The following is a 19,465-nucleotide window of genomic DNA, read 5'->3' as shown; positions in this document are numbered from 1 at the left end:
CTGTGTGCACATTGATTCAAATGATGCCCAATTACAAAGATCTCAAGCCAACGGAAGTCATTGGAAGAATTGTTGCTCATGAGATGTCACTCAAGGATAAGGAATAGCTCCACAACAAGTCAAGTGGTGCTAACAAAGCCTCATGTGATGCTCCCACATCATCAAGTGAGAAACAAACCTTCAATGAAGAATTGAGCTTAATGGTGAAGAATTTCAACAAGTTCTACAAGAGTAGAAGCAAGGAAAGAAGTTCCAAGTCAAGGTCCTACAATGACAAAAGATCTTCAAGTCGTGAACGTAATTGCTACAATTGTGGAAGACCCGGACACTACTCCAATGAGTGTACGGCTCCCTACAAAAGAAGAGAAGATTCTCCCAAAAGAAGAAGTAGGAGAGAAGAATCACCACCAAGAGAGAGGAGTAGAGATGACCGTTATGAACGAAGAAAATCACGGAGAAGCAAGGATTCGGAAAGGAGGGACAAGTCATCAAGGAGCTACACAAAACAAAGACATCAAGCTCATGTTGGTTAATGGGTATCCGGCTCCGACTCCGACAATCACTCCGGGAGAAGTTATCACTCCGACTCCGAATATACTGAAGATGAAGGTGTTGCCGGTCTAGCACTTGTGTCAACCAACTCCTACAACATATTTGAGTCACCAAATGAAGGAATTGGAAAAGGCCCAAAGGTATCACACCCCGAGTATGTTGATTTCATTAGTGATGAAGATGATTTGCTAGGTGATGATGATTTACTTGTTGACAACTCTAGTTATGAAAACTATGATGAACTTGCTATTAATCATGCTAATCAAGATAAAATGAGTGACAATGATAAGAAGGAGATTGAGCGTCTAACTAAAGAACTAAACACTCTTAAGTTAGCTCATCAAACTACCTTGGAAGATCATCGAGAACTTTTAAAGACTCATGAAAAGCTATGCTTTGAAAAGCTCAACCTTGAGAAAGAGCATGAGTTCTTAATGGCAATCAATGATGATCTTCGCAAGAAAAGTTCTTCTTACATTACCAAGCGTTTACTCTTGTCTACTTACATGCCTCAAGTTAAATCTAGCAACAAGAGTAAGAAAGATTCTTCTTCTAGTAGTAACAATAATCATGCTAAATCCAATGATGTTGCTTCTAGTAGTTCTCTTGATTCCGCTAATGATTCTCTTAGCCAAGTTACACTTGAGCAAGAAAATAGTTTATTGAAGGGAATTATAGAGAAAGGTGTTTACAAGAGTCTTGCCGGAAGTAAGTAATTTGAGGAAATTATACGCAAGCAAGGAAGACACCAGAAGAATCAAGGTGTTGGTTTTGAATGAAAGTTTAATGCCAATGGAGTTGAGTGGGAAGAAGATCAATACCCCAAGACAAAGTTTGTTCCCCAACAAGAGAAGTATGATCCTACTTCTTTCCAAGGAACACTAGACCACAAGACCACAAGCTAAAGGGCAAGGACAAGCTTCAAGAGGAGATTGATGCATTTGAAGAAGCCCCTAAGGCATTGGTCAAGTGGGTCCCAAAACTACATCAAGTTCTACTTCATCAAGTGCGACTACAACTCCAAGGATTACCATCAACATGGTGTGGATCCCGAAGAACAAGAACTAGAGAGTTCTTGAGGGTGACTCCACCAACATACTTCACTCATATCATTTTGGCAAAGACAAGTGCAAACAACTTCCATATCTTGCACTAATTCAAGGAGTCACAAACCACAAGGTAACCTAATGCATTCATGGACATCATCTCATATGAATATCACTCTATGTCTATGTATATCCTTGTTTGTTCCTTATGGGACTAACCCGTGTAGGTATTGAAAGTGCAACTCACTCCAAAGGATTGCTCTGAATGATCTACATCAACTTTGATCACCTACATCTTCAACACCTACATGAAGTCATCATCGACAAAACCCATGGTTAGTTCATCCCTCCTAGGGGGGATATCACATCTAGGGGGAGCTTTACTCTAATAAATTGAGCTAAAGCAACTCTAACGATGTGAAAACAACAATGCATTATGTAAAAGTGGTAACCCTACTCATGCTTAAACGATGAGTATGACCTACGATCAAATGTTCTCATTTGACTCCTCAGTCAATATACTCATATATAGATGACCTAGTCATCGCCAAATTGCTTGATAGATGCTAGAGTGATTGTGCATGCTTTGCCACATATTTCATTTGCCATATTATTGTGTGAGCATGTTGGTTGCATATTTTACTCATTCGAGGACATCCATTTGTTGCCTTGATTGTTTGGAATTTTCTATTTTGCCAAATGGATGGACAAGAATGCCTAAGGACTTCCTCTAGCTATCTATGCTTTTCTCTTCTCAAACTTTATTCATGCTACATCACAAAGTTTGATCAAGTCAGATTCGAACCACTCTGTGTGAGGAGCACTCGGAGTCCCCAATTCGTCATAGACTTAAATTTACAAAACCTCTTTGTGCATTTCGGTATGACCGAGTCATCCATTTTAGTCACACCGAGATCACTAAGTTGATCTAGGTCTTCAATCTCGATGCAACCGATTTGAACTTTTCGGTCACACCGAGTTGTAGTAACCGCTTGCGAGTCTGCATCTCGGTGCCACCGAGTTGTTCCACTCGGTCACACTGACAGGGTCGGGATATATATACTCACGGGTTGAATATTGGAAATTTCTCCAAAAATCTTCACCCCGTGCATGTCCCGCTCTGCTTCCTCGGGTCTCCGGATCGTCTCCTCGCTGCCAGCGACCTCCCGCCGCTGGTCTCCGTCGCCGTCAACAGAAATCTGCTCTGCCATTGTCACCTTAGCGAACCCAACGGAACTAGGGTATGGGTTGGACCCTTGTGCTATTCTTTTACCTCTGATTCATAGCACATTGTTTTGCCATGATCCTTACCACGTATGCAAACACTCTATCCACTGAAAACATCCTCTAGGTTAGATTTGATTTGAAAATTTAGGGTTAGGTCTCTGCCGAACTCATCTCGGACCGACCGAGTTGTAGAAATCGGTCTCACCGATTTGGCTTAGGCCATAGCACTTGAAATTTTCGGTCTGACCAAAAACTGCCAATCAGTGTGACCGAGTTCAATTCTCTGTGAAACCCTAGCAGTCTTAGTGCCACTGAACTGTGACTCGGTCTGACCAAGTTCACTAGTTTAGGTTCCAAAAGCTGCTTCGGTATCACCGAGTTTACAAATCGATAGCTCCGAAATGCTTTCTGTAGAGAACTAAAACTAAGTTTTTAAGTCATCTGTTTTGCAAAAACTCTACACTTTGTGATGCTCATCCACTCTATCTCATCTACATCTATTCACAGGCTCTAATGTCAATGAATTTGCAGAGATGTCTGATTAGAGTGACAGTCAGAACAAGTCTGAGGAACATGTGCAGCTGAGTGAGGGTTCAGACCCCTCGAGCACTTCTGATGATGGCAGCAGGAGCACTCCCAGCAACTTGCCCAAGGCAGCCACTAGAGAAAGGAAGAAGAAAACCTCAGAATCTGAGGATGAGGATTATGTTGCCACTGAGGAGGAAGTAAGCTCCAAGAAGAAGGTGCTGAAAAAGGAGTATGGCACAGCTGCTACAGTTAATCCAGGAATGAATAAGAAGGCTCCAGCAAAAAGAATTCCTATGTCTAAGGCCAGAGCATCTACTCAAGAGACAATGGAGTTCACTCTTGAACCCAAAGAAGCTGGAGAGGGAAAGAACAGAAAGGAAAGAGTCAAGAAGACCATTGCCAGAGTCATTGGCAAGCCCTCCATGATGAAAGATCCCTCTGAAGATGAAGAAGAAGAAGAGGATGCTCCAACACCCAAAGCTCAGAAGCTTATTGGAGATGCTATAAAGTCAGGGGCTGCAACATCAAAGCCCAAAGCTGCCCCCAAAGCTCAAGCTCAGAAGCCTCCTAAGCTCAAGAGAAACACTAGGAGTATAACTGCTGAAGAAAAGAACAAGGCCCCAGTGCCTGAAGCTGAAGAAGAAGAAGATGAGTCTCTTGTTTTGAGAAAATTGAAGCCCAAGATTCCAGACCATAATGATACTCATCCAGTAGCTGAAGACATGCACATCAGAAAAGATGCTGGACTGAGATTGTGGAGAAAGTCTGATCCTTATGTTGTGAGGAGAAGGACTGCAGTTGACTGCAGGTTTCACACAAAGGAACATCAACACTTTTATGAAACTATCCTGCTTGACAAGAAGCCCATTGTGAGTGACATGAGATGGGTTGATTGGGAATTCATCCAGGAGAATGAAGATCACTTCCTAGGAGTTTATGACAGTTTCAAAGCATGTTGAGTAGATGAGTTTGTTGGACAGAAGCTCACAAAATGGAATAATGAGATGATCATGCAGTTTTACTCCACTGCTCACTTTTACCCAAATGGGAAGATCGTTTGGATGTCAGAAGGTACTAGGTACCAATCCACAGTTGAAGAATGGGCAAAATTGATAAATGCCCCAACAGAACATGAAGATGACTTGGATGTGTACGCCACGAAGAATAAGGACGACAACACTATGGCTAACATGTACAAGGAGATCCCAGATAAAGCTTTGGAGACTCACAATATTGGATCTATACATTTCTTGTTGTCTTGTCTACCTACTATCAACTGGATCCTAAGGCACACTCTACTACCAAAGTCAAGAGATCAAAAGATGATCAGAGGGCACTCTATCAACCTGCTACAAATTTTTGATGTCCCTCAAAAGTTCAAGGTCATGAGTCTGATTGTAGAGACAATCAAGAGGACTGCTGCTGACCAGAAGAGAAGATGTGGGTATGCTCCACACATTCAGGAGCTCATCAACTCCAAGATGGGCACAGGAACATATCTGTTGGATAAGGAGCATCTACCCCTGCATCTTGAATTTGAAGACAACACAGTTATGATGAATGAGGAGGAACCATCTTTAGTTCAAGCATAGGAGAAAAGAGACAAAGCAAAGGCTGAGAAAGCTGCCAAGATACCAAGTGTTGAAGAGGCATCTCAGGTTTTCCTGAAGAGCAAGCAAGATCAACTTGCATATCTGATCCAGTCTACACTGAGGATTGAGAAGGGCTTGGCCACCCTGACTCAAAACCAGGAGAGCTTGGAGAGGATCGTAGAAACTAAGTTTTATGATCTTGATCTGAAGGTAACTGAGATTCAAACAGCAGTTGAGCAGCTTCAGGAGGAAGCAGAAGAGAAGAGAGGCAAGGCAACCACAGATGCATTTCAGCGAGTGCCAAGGAGTCAAAGGTCAGCTGCCATGCTAGTGACAGATTCTAGAGCTACAACATCAGCACCAGCAGCTACAGCTCCAGTGCCACCTCCAGCAGCCACTCCATCAGCTCCAACTACATCGACAGATGCCTTAGTCCTTGGAGTTCTCTCTACACCACCTCCCGAATACCAAGCCTGAGAGACGCATAGCACTATGCATATTTGAACATTTTGGTAACTTGTTGCCAAAGGGGGAGAAATATGTATAGATCATAGGCTTCGAGAGAGTGTTTTGCTTCTTTGCCTTTGGTTGAACTTTTTATTGTGAGATACTTTATGTCCTTGTGTGATCGTCTGATTGATCATTTGCTACCTTAATGGTTGTTTAGATGATACTATCTTTTATATCCATATATGATCATTCACTTGCTTGGTGATGAGTGCATGCTTTTAATTTCTATCATTTTGAGCGCTCCACCAAGATGTATGTGACATGTAAGAGTAACCCATGATCCTAATCGATTGTGCATTTGCATTCAAAAGCAAATTTTAAATAATGCACAAATTTAGGGGGAGCTCTTGCTTATCACATACTTCTCAAAGCGAGGATGTTTTTTAAATCTTATTATCTTCTGCCGAAGCTTTGACCTATATGTTGTCATCAATTACCAAAAAGGGGGAGATTGAAAGTGCAACTATCCGTGGGTGGTTTTGGTAATTCCTAATAACATATAGCCCATTGAGCTAATGCTATTTCAAGATAAATATTTCAGGAAATCTCAATGTTTGGCATGGCATGGATCAGAAAGTGGACCGCTCAAAATACTAAGAACACATGTTGGCTCAAGCTTAAGACTCTACATTTTACTTTTAGTGATCCAAGATCACATTGAGTCCATAGGAAAAGCCAATAGTATTAAAAGGGGATGAGGTGTTGCTTAATGAGTTACTTGCTCAAAATTCTTAGTGATATGCTCCAAAACCCTCAACTACTTTCTCATATCCACACATGTCCCAAACCAAAAGTAAAACTCGGCCCCACCAAAATTTCCTACTCGGCGCCACCGAGTTCACTTGACATAGCCACTACTACAAACCCTAGTCATTTCGGTCTCAATGATAGGGATCTCGGTCTCACCGAGATGGGATTGCAACCTCTCTGTTTCCCTTTGTAACATTTCAGTCCAACCGAGATGAGCGATCGGTCCCACTGAGATTGCAATGCAAACTCACTGTTCCCCTTCGTAACGTTTCGGTCTAACCGAGATGAGCGAATCCGTCCCACCGAGTTTGCCTGACCAACTCTTTGTTTGCCTATTACCAAAATCGGTCCCACTGAGTTTGTGTAATCGGTCTCACCGAGATTACGCTATGCCCTAACCCTAATGGAATCGGTCCCATCGAGTTGACATGTTGGTCCCACCGAAAATCCTAACGTTCATATTTTGAACTAAATCGCTTTGACCAAGTTTCATGATTCGGTCCCACCGAGTTTTGTGATTTGTGTGTAACGATTAGATTTTGTGTGGAGGCTATATATACCCCTCCACCCACTCTTCATTCATGGAGAGAGCCATCAGAACATGCCTACACTTCCAACATACATTTTCTGAGAGAACCACCTACACTTGTGTTGAGGTCAAGATATTCCATTCCAACCACATAAATCTTGATCTCCAGCCTTCCCTAAGTTGCTTTCCACTCAAACCCTCTTTCCACCAAATCCAATCCTATGAGAGAGAGCTGAGTGTTGGGGAGACTATCATTTGAAGCACAAGAGCAAGGAGTTCATCATCAACACACTATCTATTACCTTTTGGAGAGTGGTGTCTCCTAGATTGGTTAGGTGTCACTTGGGAGCCTCCGTCAAGATTGTGGAGTTGAACCAAGGAGTTTGTACGAGAAAGGAGATCGCCTACTTCGTGAAGATCTACCCTAGTGAGGCAAGTCCTTCATGGGCGATGGCCATGGTGGGATAGACAAGGTTGCTTCTTCGTGGACCCTTCGTGGGTGGAGCCTTCCGTGGACTCACGCAACCGTCACCGTTCGTGGGTTGAAGTCTCCATCAAAGTGGATGTACGATAGCACCACCTATCGGAACCACGCCAAAAATCTCCATGTCTACATTGCGTTTGCTCCATCTAAAATCCTCCCTTTACCTTCTTATGCAATTGCTTTACATTCCGCTGCTATACTCTTAGAATTACATGTGTAGGTTGATTACTTGACTTGTGCTAAGTTGTTAAAATCTGCCAAGACTTAAAATTGGGAGAAGGCTAGATTTTTATTTGGTCAAGTAGTCTAATCACCCCCCTCTAGACATACTTTCGATCCTACAAATTGTCAAAGGAGATCATATTCTTGGTGTTGAAGATGTTATTTTTGACAAAGATAGACTTTGTAGTGCTTGTCAAGTAGGAAAACAAGTTGGAGGAAGTCATCCCATGAAGAACATCATGAGAAGACCACATGGATCTCTTCGGTCCCAATGCCTACAAGAGTCTTGGTGGTAACTCTTTCGGTTTGGTCATAGTTGATGATTTTTTCATATTTAGGTGGGTGTTCTTTCTCGATGACAAACCGCAGGTTCAAAAGATCTTCAAGAACTTCGCTAGAAAGGCCCAAAATTAGTTTGAGGTGAAGATCGAGAAAGTTCGGAGGGGCAACGAAACGGGGTACAAGAACACGAATGTGGATACCTTTCTTGACGAAGAGGGTATCTCACATGAGTTCTCTGCTACATACACACCTCAACAAAATGGAGTTGTTGAGAGGAAGAACCATACTCTTATTGAAGTGGTGAGAACAATGCTATATGAGTATAAGACGCCAAAACACTTATGAGCGGAAGCGGTTGAGACGCCTTGTCATGATACAAATTGACATTATCTTCACAAGCTTCTTGGTAAAATGGCATACGAGTTATTCACGGGTAACAAACCCCAAGTTGGATACTTTCGAGTATTTGGCTCAAAGTGTTACATTCCTGATAAGCATCATCGTTCAAAATTTTCTCCTAAATCTCATGAAGTTTTCGTACTTGGTCGCCTCCAGCTCCGCCGCGGACCGGTTCCTGTCCCGCCAGGACAAGGCTTCGGCGTCATTCGGATCCAGGCCGAGGTCCGAGTCTGGCCGTCCCTCCACCTCAGCCTGGTAGGCGAGGTCGGACCGGCTCCTGTGGAACGCGGCCCCTTCGGCGGCCGCGGCTTCCACCGCCACCCGCGCCAGCGCGATTGGTGACCTGAAGAAGAAGACAGAATGAGCAGAAAAGAAACAAGACTAGCTCAAGAAAAAGAATCTGAGCGCAAACGAGAGATGAAGCTTACCCCGCCAAGACTGGGACCGGGGTTGGCCTCCCGTCCCCGCCGTCGCGCTTCCTCTTAGCCGGCCTCTTGGCCCCGGCCGGGTCCGTCGTGTGCTTCAGGGCCTGGGCTCGCGGCGCGACACTGTCTTTCCCATGCGGGCGGCTCGGCGCCGCCCCACGCGAGGACCCGGCTCCGCCCACGTCGCCGCCTCCCCCGCCCAACGCCACTACACCGACAACTGGCGTCAGCACCGACCGTTCCGTGCCGCGGTCAGCAATTCAAGACACATGAAGAAAAACACGAGACTTACCCGCGCGACGCCCAGCGCCGGCGTCGGACTCGGCCTCCTCCTCCCCGCCATGAGCCGCGGGCTCCTCTGGCACCACCAGCGTCACCCGCAACGGGGCCCGGGCGTAAGGATGCCGAATCGCGTTCAGAAGTACCCCCCCACCCCCGCGTCGCGTCAGGACGGATAAGAAGGTATGCGGCAGCGAAGTAAGAAGACCAGACACTCACCTGTGGCGCCGGATTCGACTGGCTGTACGGCGCCTTGCCGAACTGCCAGTCCTCCCCAAGGTTGGCCTTGGAGATGTCATTCACGCCGCGCGCGATCTGCTCCGCGGACAGCCGCGTCGACCCCATGCGGTTGGGGTCTTGAAGGCTGAGCATTTCGCCGATGAGGCAGGAGCGCCCCTGAAGCGGAAGGACCCGACACCTGATGAACGCGGCGAGGAGGTCGGTGCCGGTGAGCCCCTCCTGCGTCCTCATCACCATCACCCGCTCGCAGAGATTGACGATCTCCTGCGACGGGCGCCTGGGCGAGTAGCCCTAGTTTGTCTTCACCCGCGGCGGTGCGGTGGCGAAGGCCGGAAGGTTGATGCGATCCGCACCGAGGTTGCGGACGTAGAAGAAGGAGTTCTGCCACTTCTTGGCAGAATCCTCCAACAGGATCTTGGGGAAATCCACCCCTGACCGCTTCGAGATGACGGCGGTGCCGCAATAGGCGAACTCCCCGGCCGACGGGCCCTGCTGCTTCAAGGAGAAGAAGCGTGCCCAGAGGTCAATCGTAGGCTCGACCCCCAAGTACTCCTCGCAGAGGGTGACGAAGCCGCAGAGCTGGACGATGGCGCCGGTGCCAAGATGATGCGGCTGGAGCTCGAAGAACTCCAGGAACCCGCGGAAAAAGGCGCTTGCCGGCGGCCCGAACCCGTGCTCGAAGTGCGTGAGGAAGACCACGCGCTCCTGCCCCTCGGGCCGAGCCTCTGCTCGCCGCACGGCAGGCAGACGCCGACGTCCATCTCCCACGGCAGGCGCCGCGTCGCCCGGAGTTGGGTGATGTCCTCGGAGGTGACATTCGAACCCATCCAGGAGCCCGATGGCAGTGACATGATCAAAGGAAGAAGAAGGAAGAAGGACGGCGAAGGTGTTCTGCTTGGAGTAGCGGGCGCCGCAGTGCGTTAGTTGCAAAGAGTGGAGCGAGAGCAAAGGGATAGGAGGGCGCGAGCGAGAATAATGTCCACCGCCCCTGGCCCCGATTTATAACCCTCGGTTTGAACATGGGGAAGTGGGGGAAGTGGGATCGTCTGCACGCGCCCATTCCACTACCCCGCAATAAATGCGCACGTACACGTGCAGTAACTGCCCGGGGAAGATCAGGAGGCCCCCGGACGCCGTAATAAATCCGCGCGCTTGGGCCGAGGGCGTGCGGCAGCGGGCCCCAGCCCATCGCCCGGTCTCGTCACGCGCGTGGCCTGTCAGGCCGCTCCGACTTCCGGGCACCACGTGGCGCCTGCGCAAAGCCCGAAGGATCACCCCATGATTCGTCGGACTTCTCGGTTCCCGCCACGGCCGGGATGCCACGATCCGGTTTCCGAGAAAACCGGCACACACTGGGTGTTGCCGAACCCGGCGCTCGCAGAATCCACCTTGCTTAAGGGGGAAACTGCGAAGGCCCACTCATCCAAAGACGGCGGACCTTCACAGCTTCGGGGACTACTGTTGGGGGGGGGGGGGATGGACCCCGGGCAGGCAACGAAATCCGGATCCTCTTCAAAAACAACGGGGTTGGCACCGCCCCTCAATACCGGCACGCGCTTGGCTGGGTCGCTTGACCCAGCCAAGCCTCGCAAGCCGGCCAGATTAGCCGACCCGGCAAGACACACCGACTCGGCCCCAAGAACTAGCGCAAGATAGCCGAACCAGGCACGGCCAAAGCCTCCTTGACAAGCCAACACCACCCGTGGCCTGCTACGCAATCCAGCCACGGGTCAACTCCCATCCCATCCATGCCGTATGATGTGGACGAGACTTCAATCAACGATGACCGAGGCAAGAGTGCCCCGCCCATGCCTCTGGTCAGGATGAACGTGGCAACAGTGCCCCTCACCTACCCGTTGACCAGGGCCGGCGTGGCTACAGTGCCCCCGCCTTCACCACTGACGACAGCAAGCGGCCACCTGACGGAGAGCACTATACATGACTCGACTCGGCCACGCGCTGACGATCGACAAGACGGCGCACAGTCCCCCTAGGCATGCATGGTCCACACCTAGGGGAACCCGGCAAACCACAAGCCCTCAGCGGGACCCAGCCCGGGTTCCCGGACACCGACAATACGGACCCACCGCCTTGTAACATTACCATTGTACCCCCCGGGGGTTGGATTATAAAACCCCTCGGGAGCCCATGATCATGGGGAGAGGAGCGAGAGGGCAAACAGAAAACACATACGAGAGAAGAGCAAGTAAGCGTAGGACTATCCACAAAACAACAACACTGGAGAGAAGAAGCAGCCCAAGCCTTGGCCAGCTTCCTTCCTCCTCCATACAGCTCCAGGAGCAACATTGTAATATCGATCATCCAATTACACTCGGCAGGACTAGGGGTATTATCTCTTCGGAGAGCCCCGAACCTGGGTATGTCCGGCGTCCCGCGCCCGCTCATGCCAACCCCGCCTCTGGAGTCCACCGGCACCCTCGAGCCTCCTCCTCTCTTTAGCCATCCTTTGGCATCTGCCGTGCATCCACTACAACACACCTTCAAGGTGAGGACTGACAGGCAGGGCATGAAGCAATTCAGAGGCCGGTGCTTTGAAGTGAGTATTCTCTATCATCCAGTCCAATACCCAAGAGTTCACATCTTCAGCATTTCATGTGATGTGCAGCGTTGCATAGAACTGAACAATTAGTTCTTCATTCCAATCACATATATTTGTGCAGTAGTTGAGCAGTCCAGCATCGTGAAGAACACTGAGGACTGGCGTGAAGCAAGTTAGTGATTCCATGTCCACATGAGGAATATGCGCATGGTCGAAGACTTTATCCTTACCAAAAAGTAGTGAACAATAGAAGTTTGCTTGGCTGGCAGTCCAGAAACGCTTCCTTCTAAGACGAGCTGAGTCATATGGGTTGTAATATGTGAAGAACACATGCTCATGGAAGAAGTCATCAACCTTGAAGGTTTGCTTCTTAGAGAAGGGGTTCTTTGGCTTGGGATGAGGACTATCAGTCAAAGTCATCACAGCCTCAGGAATCACGTTGTTCGGAACCACGGGCTGAGGAATTTCAGTTTCTGCTTCAATAGCAGCCTGGGTTCAATTCTTCATCAACATGAACATCAGCACTAGTGGCTGGTATTTCTTCATGAATGGAAGGAGTGGAGTGATGATCTGCAGAGCCCATTTGAACTTCAGTATGCACTGGGGACTGAGTGATCTGTTGCAGAGGCATGAAAAGTGGAGAGTTGGGGTGCTGACTATTCCAATAGTCATCATTCAGCACCGTAGTGGAGCACCCAATGTCCACGTCTTCATCTTCTTCATTTAATTCTTCAACGCCTGCCTCTTCAGCTGTGAACTGAGGCATAGGCGGTGAGATGACTGGCGTTGAAGGGATATTATCCGCTTCAATTCCTTCGTCCAACTGCTCTAAAGAAGCAGTAGAAGGAACATCTTCATCAGATTCGCTTGGGATCTCATAATCCTCACCAAAGGGAACGAGTTCCTTTGATGGCATGCTTGAGACGGGAACAACATCTATGGGATTCTCAAAAGAGCTTGTCAATGTCTTCATGATACGTCTCCAACGTATCTATAATTTTTAATTGTTCCATGCTAATATATTATCTGTTTTGGATGTTAATGGGCTTTATTTTACACGTTTATATTATTTTTGGGACTAACCTATTAACCGGAAGCCCAGCCCAAATTGTCGTTTTTTTTGCCTATTTTAGTGTTTCGTAAAAAAGGAATATCAAACAGAGTCCAAACGGAATGAAACCTTCGGGAGCGTGATTTTTGGAACAAACGTGATCCAGGGGACTTGGAGTGGGCGTCAAGAAACAATCAAGGAGGCAACGAGGTAGGGGGCGCGCCTACCCCCCTGGGCGTGCCCTCCACCCTCATTGGCCCCTCATTGCTCCACCGACCTACTTCTTCCTCCTATATATATTGACATACCCCGAAAACATCCAGGAGCACCACGAAACCCTGTTTCCACCGCCGCAACCTTCTGTACCCAAGAGATCCCATCTTGGGGCCTTTTCCGGAGCTCCTCCGGAGGGGGCACTGATCACAGAGGGCCTCTACATCAACTCCATGGCCCCTCTGATGATGTGTGAATAGTTTACCTCAGACCTTTGCGTCCATAGCTAGTAGCTAGATGGCTTCTTCTCTCTCTTTGGATCTCAATACAAAGTTCTCCTCGATTCTCTTTGAGATCTATTCGATGTAATCTTCTTTTGCGTTGTGTTTGTCGAGATCCGATGAATTGTGGGTTTATGATCAAGTTTATCTATGAACAATATTTGAATCTTCTCTGAATTCTTTTATGTATGATTGGTTTATCTTTGCAAGTCTCTTCAAATTATCAGTTTGGTTTGGCCTACTAGATTGATCTTTCTTGCAATGGGAGAAGTGCTTAGCTTTGGGTTCAATCTTGCGGTGCTCGATCCCAGTGACAGAAAGGGAAACGACATGTATTGTATTGTTGCCATCGAGGATAAAAAGATGGGGTTTATATCATATTGCATGAGTTTATCTCTCTACATCATGTCATCTTGCTTAAGGCGTTACTCTGTTCTTATGAACTTAATACTCTAGATGCATGGTGGATAGTGGTCGACATGTGGAGTAATAGTAGTAGATGCAGGCATGAGTCGGTCTACTTGTCACGGACGTGATGCCTATATACATGATCATACCTAGATATTCTCATAATTATTCGCATTTCTATCAATTGCTCGATAGTAATTTGTTCACCCACCGTAATACTTATGCTAGCTTGAGAGAAGCCACTAGTGAAACCTATGCCCCCTGGGTCTATTTTCCGTAATACAAGTTTCCAATCTATTTTATTCTGCAAACTTTACTTTCAATCTGTATCATAAAAATACCAAAAATATTTATCTTATTATTATCATCTCTATCAGATCTCACTCTTGCAAGTGGCCGTGAAGGGGTTGACAACCCCTTTACCGCGTTGGTTGCGAGGTTCTTATTTGTTTGTGTAGGTACGAGGTGACTCGCGCGTCGTCTCCTACTGAATTGATACCTTGGTTCTCAAAAACTGAGGGAAATACTTACGCTGCTTTACTGCATCACCCTTTCCTCTTCAAGGGAAAACCAACGCAGTGCTCAAGAGGTAGCAAGAAGGATTTCTGGCGCCGTTGCTAGGGAGATCTATGCCAAGTCAAGACATACCAAGTACCCATCACAACTCTTATCCTTCACATTACATTATTTGCCATTTGCCTCTCGTTTTCCTCTCCCCAACTTCACCCTTGCCATTTTATTCACCCTCTTTTTCCGTTCCCCTTCTCTTTTTCAGTTTGCCTCTTTTGCTTCTTCACTTGCTTACTTGTGTGTTGGATTGCTTGCTTGTCATGATGGCTCAAGATAATACTAAATTGTGTGACTTTGCCAATACCAACAATAATGATTTTATTAGCACTCCGATTGCTCTTCTTACCGATGCTGAATCTTGTGAAATTAATACTGCTTTGTTGAATCTTGTCATGAAAGATCTGTTTTTTTGGCCTTCCTAGTGAAGATGCCGCTACCCATCTAAACAACTTTGTTTATTTGTGTGATATGCAAAAGAAGAAAGATGTTGATAATGATATTGTTAAACTTACGCTATTTCCGTTTTCGCTTAGAGATCGTGCTAAAGCTTGGTTTTCGTCTTTGCCTAAAAATAGTATTGATTCATGGAATAAGTGAAAGATGCTTTTATCTCTAAGTATTTTCCTCTCACTAAGATCATCTCTCTTAGAAACGATATTATGAATTTTAAGCAACTTGATCATGAGCATGTTGCACAATCTTGGGAGAGGATGAAATTAATGATACATAATTGCCCTACACATGGATTGAATTTATGGATGATTATACAAAATTTTTATGCCGGATTGAATTTTGCTTCTAGAAATCTTTTAGATTCGGCCGTGGGAGGCACTTTTATGGAAATCACTTTAGGATAAGCTACCAAACTCCTAGATAATATTAGGGTTAATTATTCTCAATGGCACACTGAAAGATCCACTAGTAAAAAGGTGCATGCAATTGAAGAGATTAATGTTTTGAGTGGAAAGATGGATGGACTTATGAAATTTTTTGCTAATAAGAGTGCTCCTACTAATCCTAATGATATGCCTTTGTCTACTTTGATTGAGAATAATAATGAATCTATGGATGTGAATTTTGTTGGTAGGAACAATTTTGGTAACAACGCGTATAGAGGTAATTTTAATTCTAGGCCGTTTCCTAGTAATTCCTCTAATAATTATGGTAATTCCTACAACAATTCTTATGGAAATTATAATAAGATGCCCTCTGATTTTGAATCTAGTATTAAAGAATTTATTAGTTTGCAAAAGAGTTTCAATGCTTTGATTGAAGAAAAAATGCTTAAGATTGATGAGTTGGCTAGGAACGTGGATAGAATTTCTCTTGATGTTGATTCTTTGAAACTTATATATATTCCACCTAAGCATGATATCAATGAGTCTCTCAAAGCCATGAGGATTTCCATTTATGAGTGCAAAGAAAGAACCGCTAGGATGCGTGCAAAGAAATATTGCTTTGTGAAGGCGTGTTCTTCTAGTTTTCATGATAATAAAGATAAAGATCTAAAAGTAATTGATGTGTACCCTATTAAATCCTTGTTTTGCAATATGAATCTTGATAATGATGGGACTGGAGATGAGTCAACTTTAGTTAGAAGGCGTCCCAAAAATTCGGAGTTTTTAGATCTTGATGCAAAAATTGATAAAAGTGGGATTGAAGAGGTCAAAACTTTAGATAGCAACGAACCCACTATTTTGGATTTCATGGAATTTAATTATGATAATTGCTCTTTGATAGATTGTATTTCCTTGTTGCAATCCGTGCTAAATTCTCCTCATGCTTATAGTCAAAATAAAGCTTTTACTAAACATATCGTTGATGCTTTGATGCAATCTTATGAAGAAAAACTTGAGTTGGAAGTTTCTATCCCTAGAAAACTTTATGATGAGTGGGAACCTACTATTAAAATAAAAATTAAAGACCATGAATGCTATGCTTTCTGTGATTTGGGTGCTAGTGTTTCCACAATCCGAAAAACTTTGTGTGATTTTGCTAGGTTTCCGTGAATTTGATGATTGTTCTTTAAACTTGCACCTCGCGAATTCCACTATTAAGAAACCTATGGAAAATATTAATGATGATCTTATTGTTGCAAATAGGAATTATGTGCCCATATATTTCATTGTTCTTGATATAGATTGCAATTCTTCATGTCCTATTATTCTTGGTAGACCTTTCCTTAGAACGATTGGTGCAATTATTGATATGAAGGAAGGGAATATTAGATTCCAATTTCCATTAAGGAAAGGCATGGAAAACTTCCCTAGAAAGAAAATTAAATTACCATATGAATCTATTATGAGAGCCACTTATGGATTGCATACCAAAGATGGCAATACCTAGATCTATCTTCACTTTTATGCCTAGCTAGGGCGTTAAACAATAGCGCTTGTTGGGAGCAATGTTTAAAATTGCCGTATATTGAAAAAGGAGGCACCCACTAGTGGCAACAATGAGCAGCTATTGCCAGCAATAGCTGCCGCTATGCCAAATAGCGGTTTTGCAGAATTTCGAAAATAAGTGCAAGATACATGTCAAACTATAGAAATTCAGCATCGATTAAATAGATGAGACAAACAGGAACATAATAACTGAACCATAAGACCATCCATTAAGCCAACCTTTAGCAATCGTCTCAAGTGACAAAGCAAATAGTTCGGTAGACATTGGACCATCTCAAGCGACAAAGAAAATAGTTCGACACTAGACACAAACTGACAGACTATATAACAGAGCATTGACTACCTCAAAAAGATGAACTAGTAAGTTTTGTAGATAAAAAATCCATAAAGGTAATGGTGCATTCTCTTCTATTCTTCTCCAGAATCTGAAGGAGACTTATCAGACTCCGATTCAGAAGAAGAAGCAGCTTGCAGCATTGTTTCAACACGCATAGCCATCAAGGACTGCAGGCTCGCGGTCTTGATTTTCTTCCTAGGCTGAGAAATCCTCTTCCTTTTGGCTTGTCCCAGTGATGATGATGCCCTGCTTGGTGCCTCTTCCGATGCATCTTCATGAGCTTTCTCTTGTTCTTCCTCAGCTTTTGCAGTTGGTTCTTTCCCAGTGATGAACTCATTGTCATAATCATCAAGAACATCATCTACTTCTTTCTCTATGGGATATCTATTTTTGTTCTCTCTCTTGTTCCTTAGTTTAGAGTTGAATTTCACAAACACAAGATCCCTCATCCTGTCATGCAGCAGCCTATTGCGCTTCTTTGTATGAACCTAAAAGTTGATAAAAATTAAATACTTATAACAAATGTACAAAACAGAAAACCCAATTGTATAAACTGCAAACATATAATTTGTTACCTCTTTGAAAGCTGACTAGTTCCTCTCACAAGATGATGAGCTGCATGTCAAATTAAGAATCCTAGATGCCAAAGTTCTCAACTTTGGTGTGCTGGTGCCATGGTTCAGCCACCATTTTGCTGCACATTATACAAGTTAATAATTAAATAAATGGAAACAGAAGCATTTTATTCATCAATCGTATTAGCTACATTAACTAACGTGGATTAAAATTCCTGTTTCTCCTTTGCCTTATAGCAATCTCATGGCCGAAAGATCCTTGCTGATCTTGATACATGTTGAGTTCTTCAATTACAATGTCTTGGGTTTCTTCGTCCTCAATCATCTTGCAAATGCATGTAATAACAACAGCTCTAAATGATCCATCATGCTCAATCTCTGACTTGTTTGGGTAATAATAGTAAGGATTGAAACAGTAGCCAGCCAAGTGGAGAGGAGTCTTGAGCTTGTTGTCCCACCTTTTATCAATGATGTCCCAAGCAACTTTGTACTTGCTCTCATCATTATCAAACCTCACAGCAATATGTTTCTTTGCCTCAAGCATTAATCCATGGAAGAATCCCATTGTAGGAACATCATTGTCCATTCTGCGAAGCACATTAGCCATTGGCTCGAAGAAATTAACAGCCATGTCAACATGTTTCCAAAAAACTTCAGATCGCACCACTTTTAGTGCTTTTTCCCCTTTGCCTTTGTCAAGTATGAACCTAGTTCATTCATCTCATCTGATCTGAAGAGCCTTGTCAACTCGTTCTTGTTGTCTAGCAAACTTCTCATATTTAAGTAAGCAGTGGTAAACCGAGTAACACCAGAGCAAACCAAGTCCTTCCCAAGAAATTTCCTCATCAAATCCAATACCCTTGTATGAGCATACAATAAGCTAGTCACTTCTCTTGCACTTGAAATAGTGTTTGCAACTGGTCCAAGCTTCCCAAGATCCTCCAACATGAGATCTAGGCAGTGAGCAGCACATCCATTCCAAAATATGGATGGTCTCTTTGCTGTTAGCATACTAGCTGCTGATACATTCACACTAGCATTATCAATCACCACTTGCACAACATTTTCTTCACCTATATCTTCTATGCATTTGTCCACCAAGTCAAATATGTATTTGCCATCTTTTCTGTCACCGGAGCAGTCCACCGAATCAATGAAGCAAACACCATGAGCACTGTGCACAACTAAATTCATTACTCCCCTGCCCTTCTTATCTGTCCATGCATCAGCCATAACCGTGCAACCTGTGAGCTCCCATGATTCCTTATGATACTTGAATCCATCTAGCACCTTCTTTTTCCTCTTTTGCAAAAATGGTCCACTCATCTCATATGGACTAGGCTCTCTCAAGTCCTTGCCAAACTGTCCGATGGACTCAAGCATATGAGCAAAGCTAGGGAGGTTGACAGTGTTGTGAGGAATGCTAGCTTCATAGAAAATCTGGCAAATATACTCACAAACTCTGTCCCTTTTTTCTTCTCTTTTCATAGTTGACAACTTTGATTGGACCTTCTGGCTAACGTTGAATCCCTTTTGATTATTGCGAATAGACTCTTCTATAGATGTTTTCTTGTAAAACTTATCAACAGTGGCACTGCCACTACCTACCACAGTTGTAGAGTTACTCGTCCCGCTGCCTCTTGTTGACTTCAACAACACAACATCATTCCTATCAAAGTCAGAATCGTCCCCACTACCCCTTTCATCATCTGAGTTCTCTATATTAATTGTAGATCGAACCCTTTGCACTTCATCCTTCTTCTTTTGCTTGTCACCACTCTTCTTCATAAGAAAAGCAATAATCGCTTCCTTCACATCAGCTGGAACCTTCTTACATTTAACAGCATTGAAGCCAGTAATGCAAGCAACATGGTACTTCATTCTAGTAATTCCACCTTTCAATAGCTTGTCACGAAAATTGCACTGCAAATGGTACTTCTTGTTCACATCTAGGGCAAAACAATACGCATATGCAGGGTCATCGGACGTTACTGCTTGCC

The 19,465-nt window shown here is 44.7% G+C and overlaps 1 pseudogene; it reads right to left on the bottom strand.

Moving 5' to 3' along the window:
* Positions 1 to 16,961: 16,961 nt before the first annotated feature.
* Positions 16,962 to 19,064, bottom strand: LOC147990254 (uncharacterized; annotated as a pseudogene).
* Positions 19,065 to 19,465: the final 401 nt, after the last annotated feature.

The sequence above is a fragment of the Triticum urartu genome, chromosome 1A (genome assembly GCF_056163025.1).
Source record: "Triticum urartu cultivar PI428250 chromosome 1A, HENAU_Tu73, whole genome shotgun sequence".
In the NCBI taxonomy this organism is placed as follows: domain Eukaryota; kingdom Viridiplantae; phylum Streptophyta; class Magnoliopsida; order Poales; family Poaceae; genus Triticum; species Triticum urartu.
This window is presented reverse-complemented; position numbering and strand designations above follow the sequence as displayed.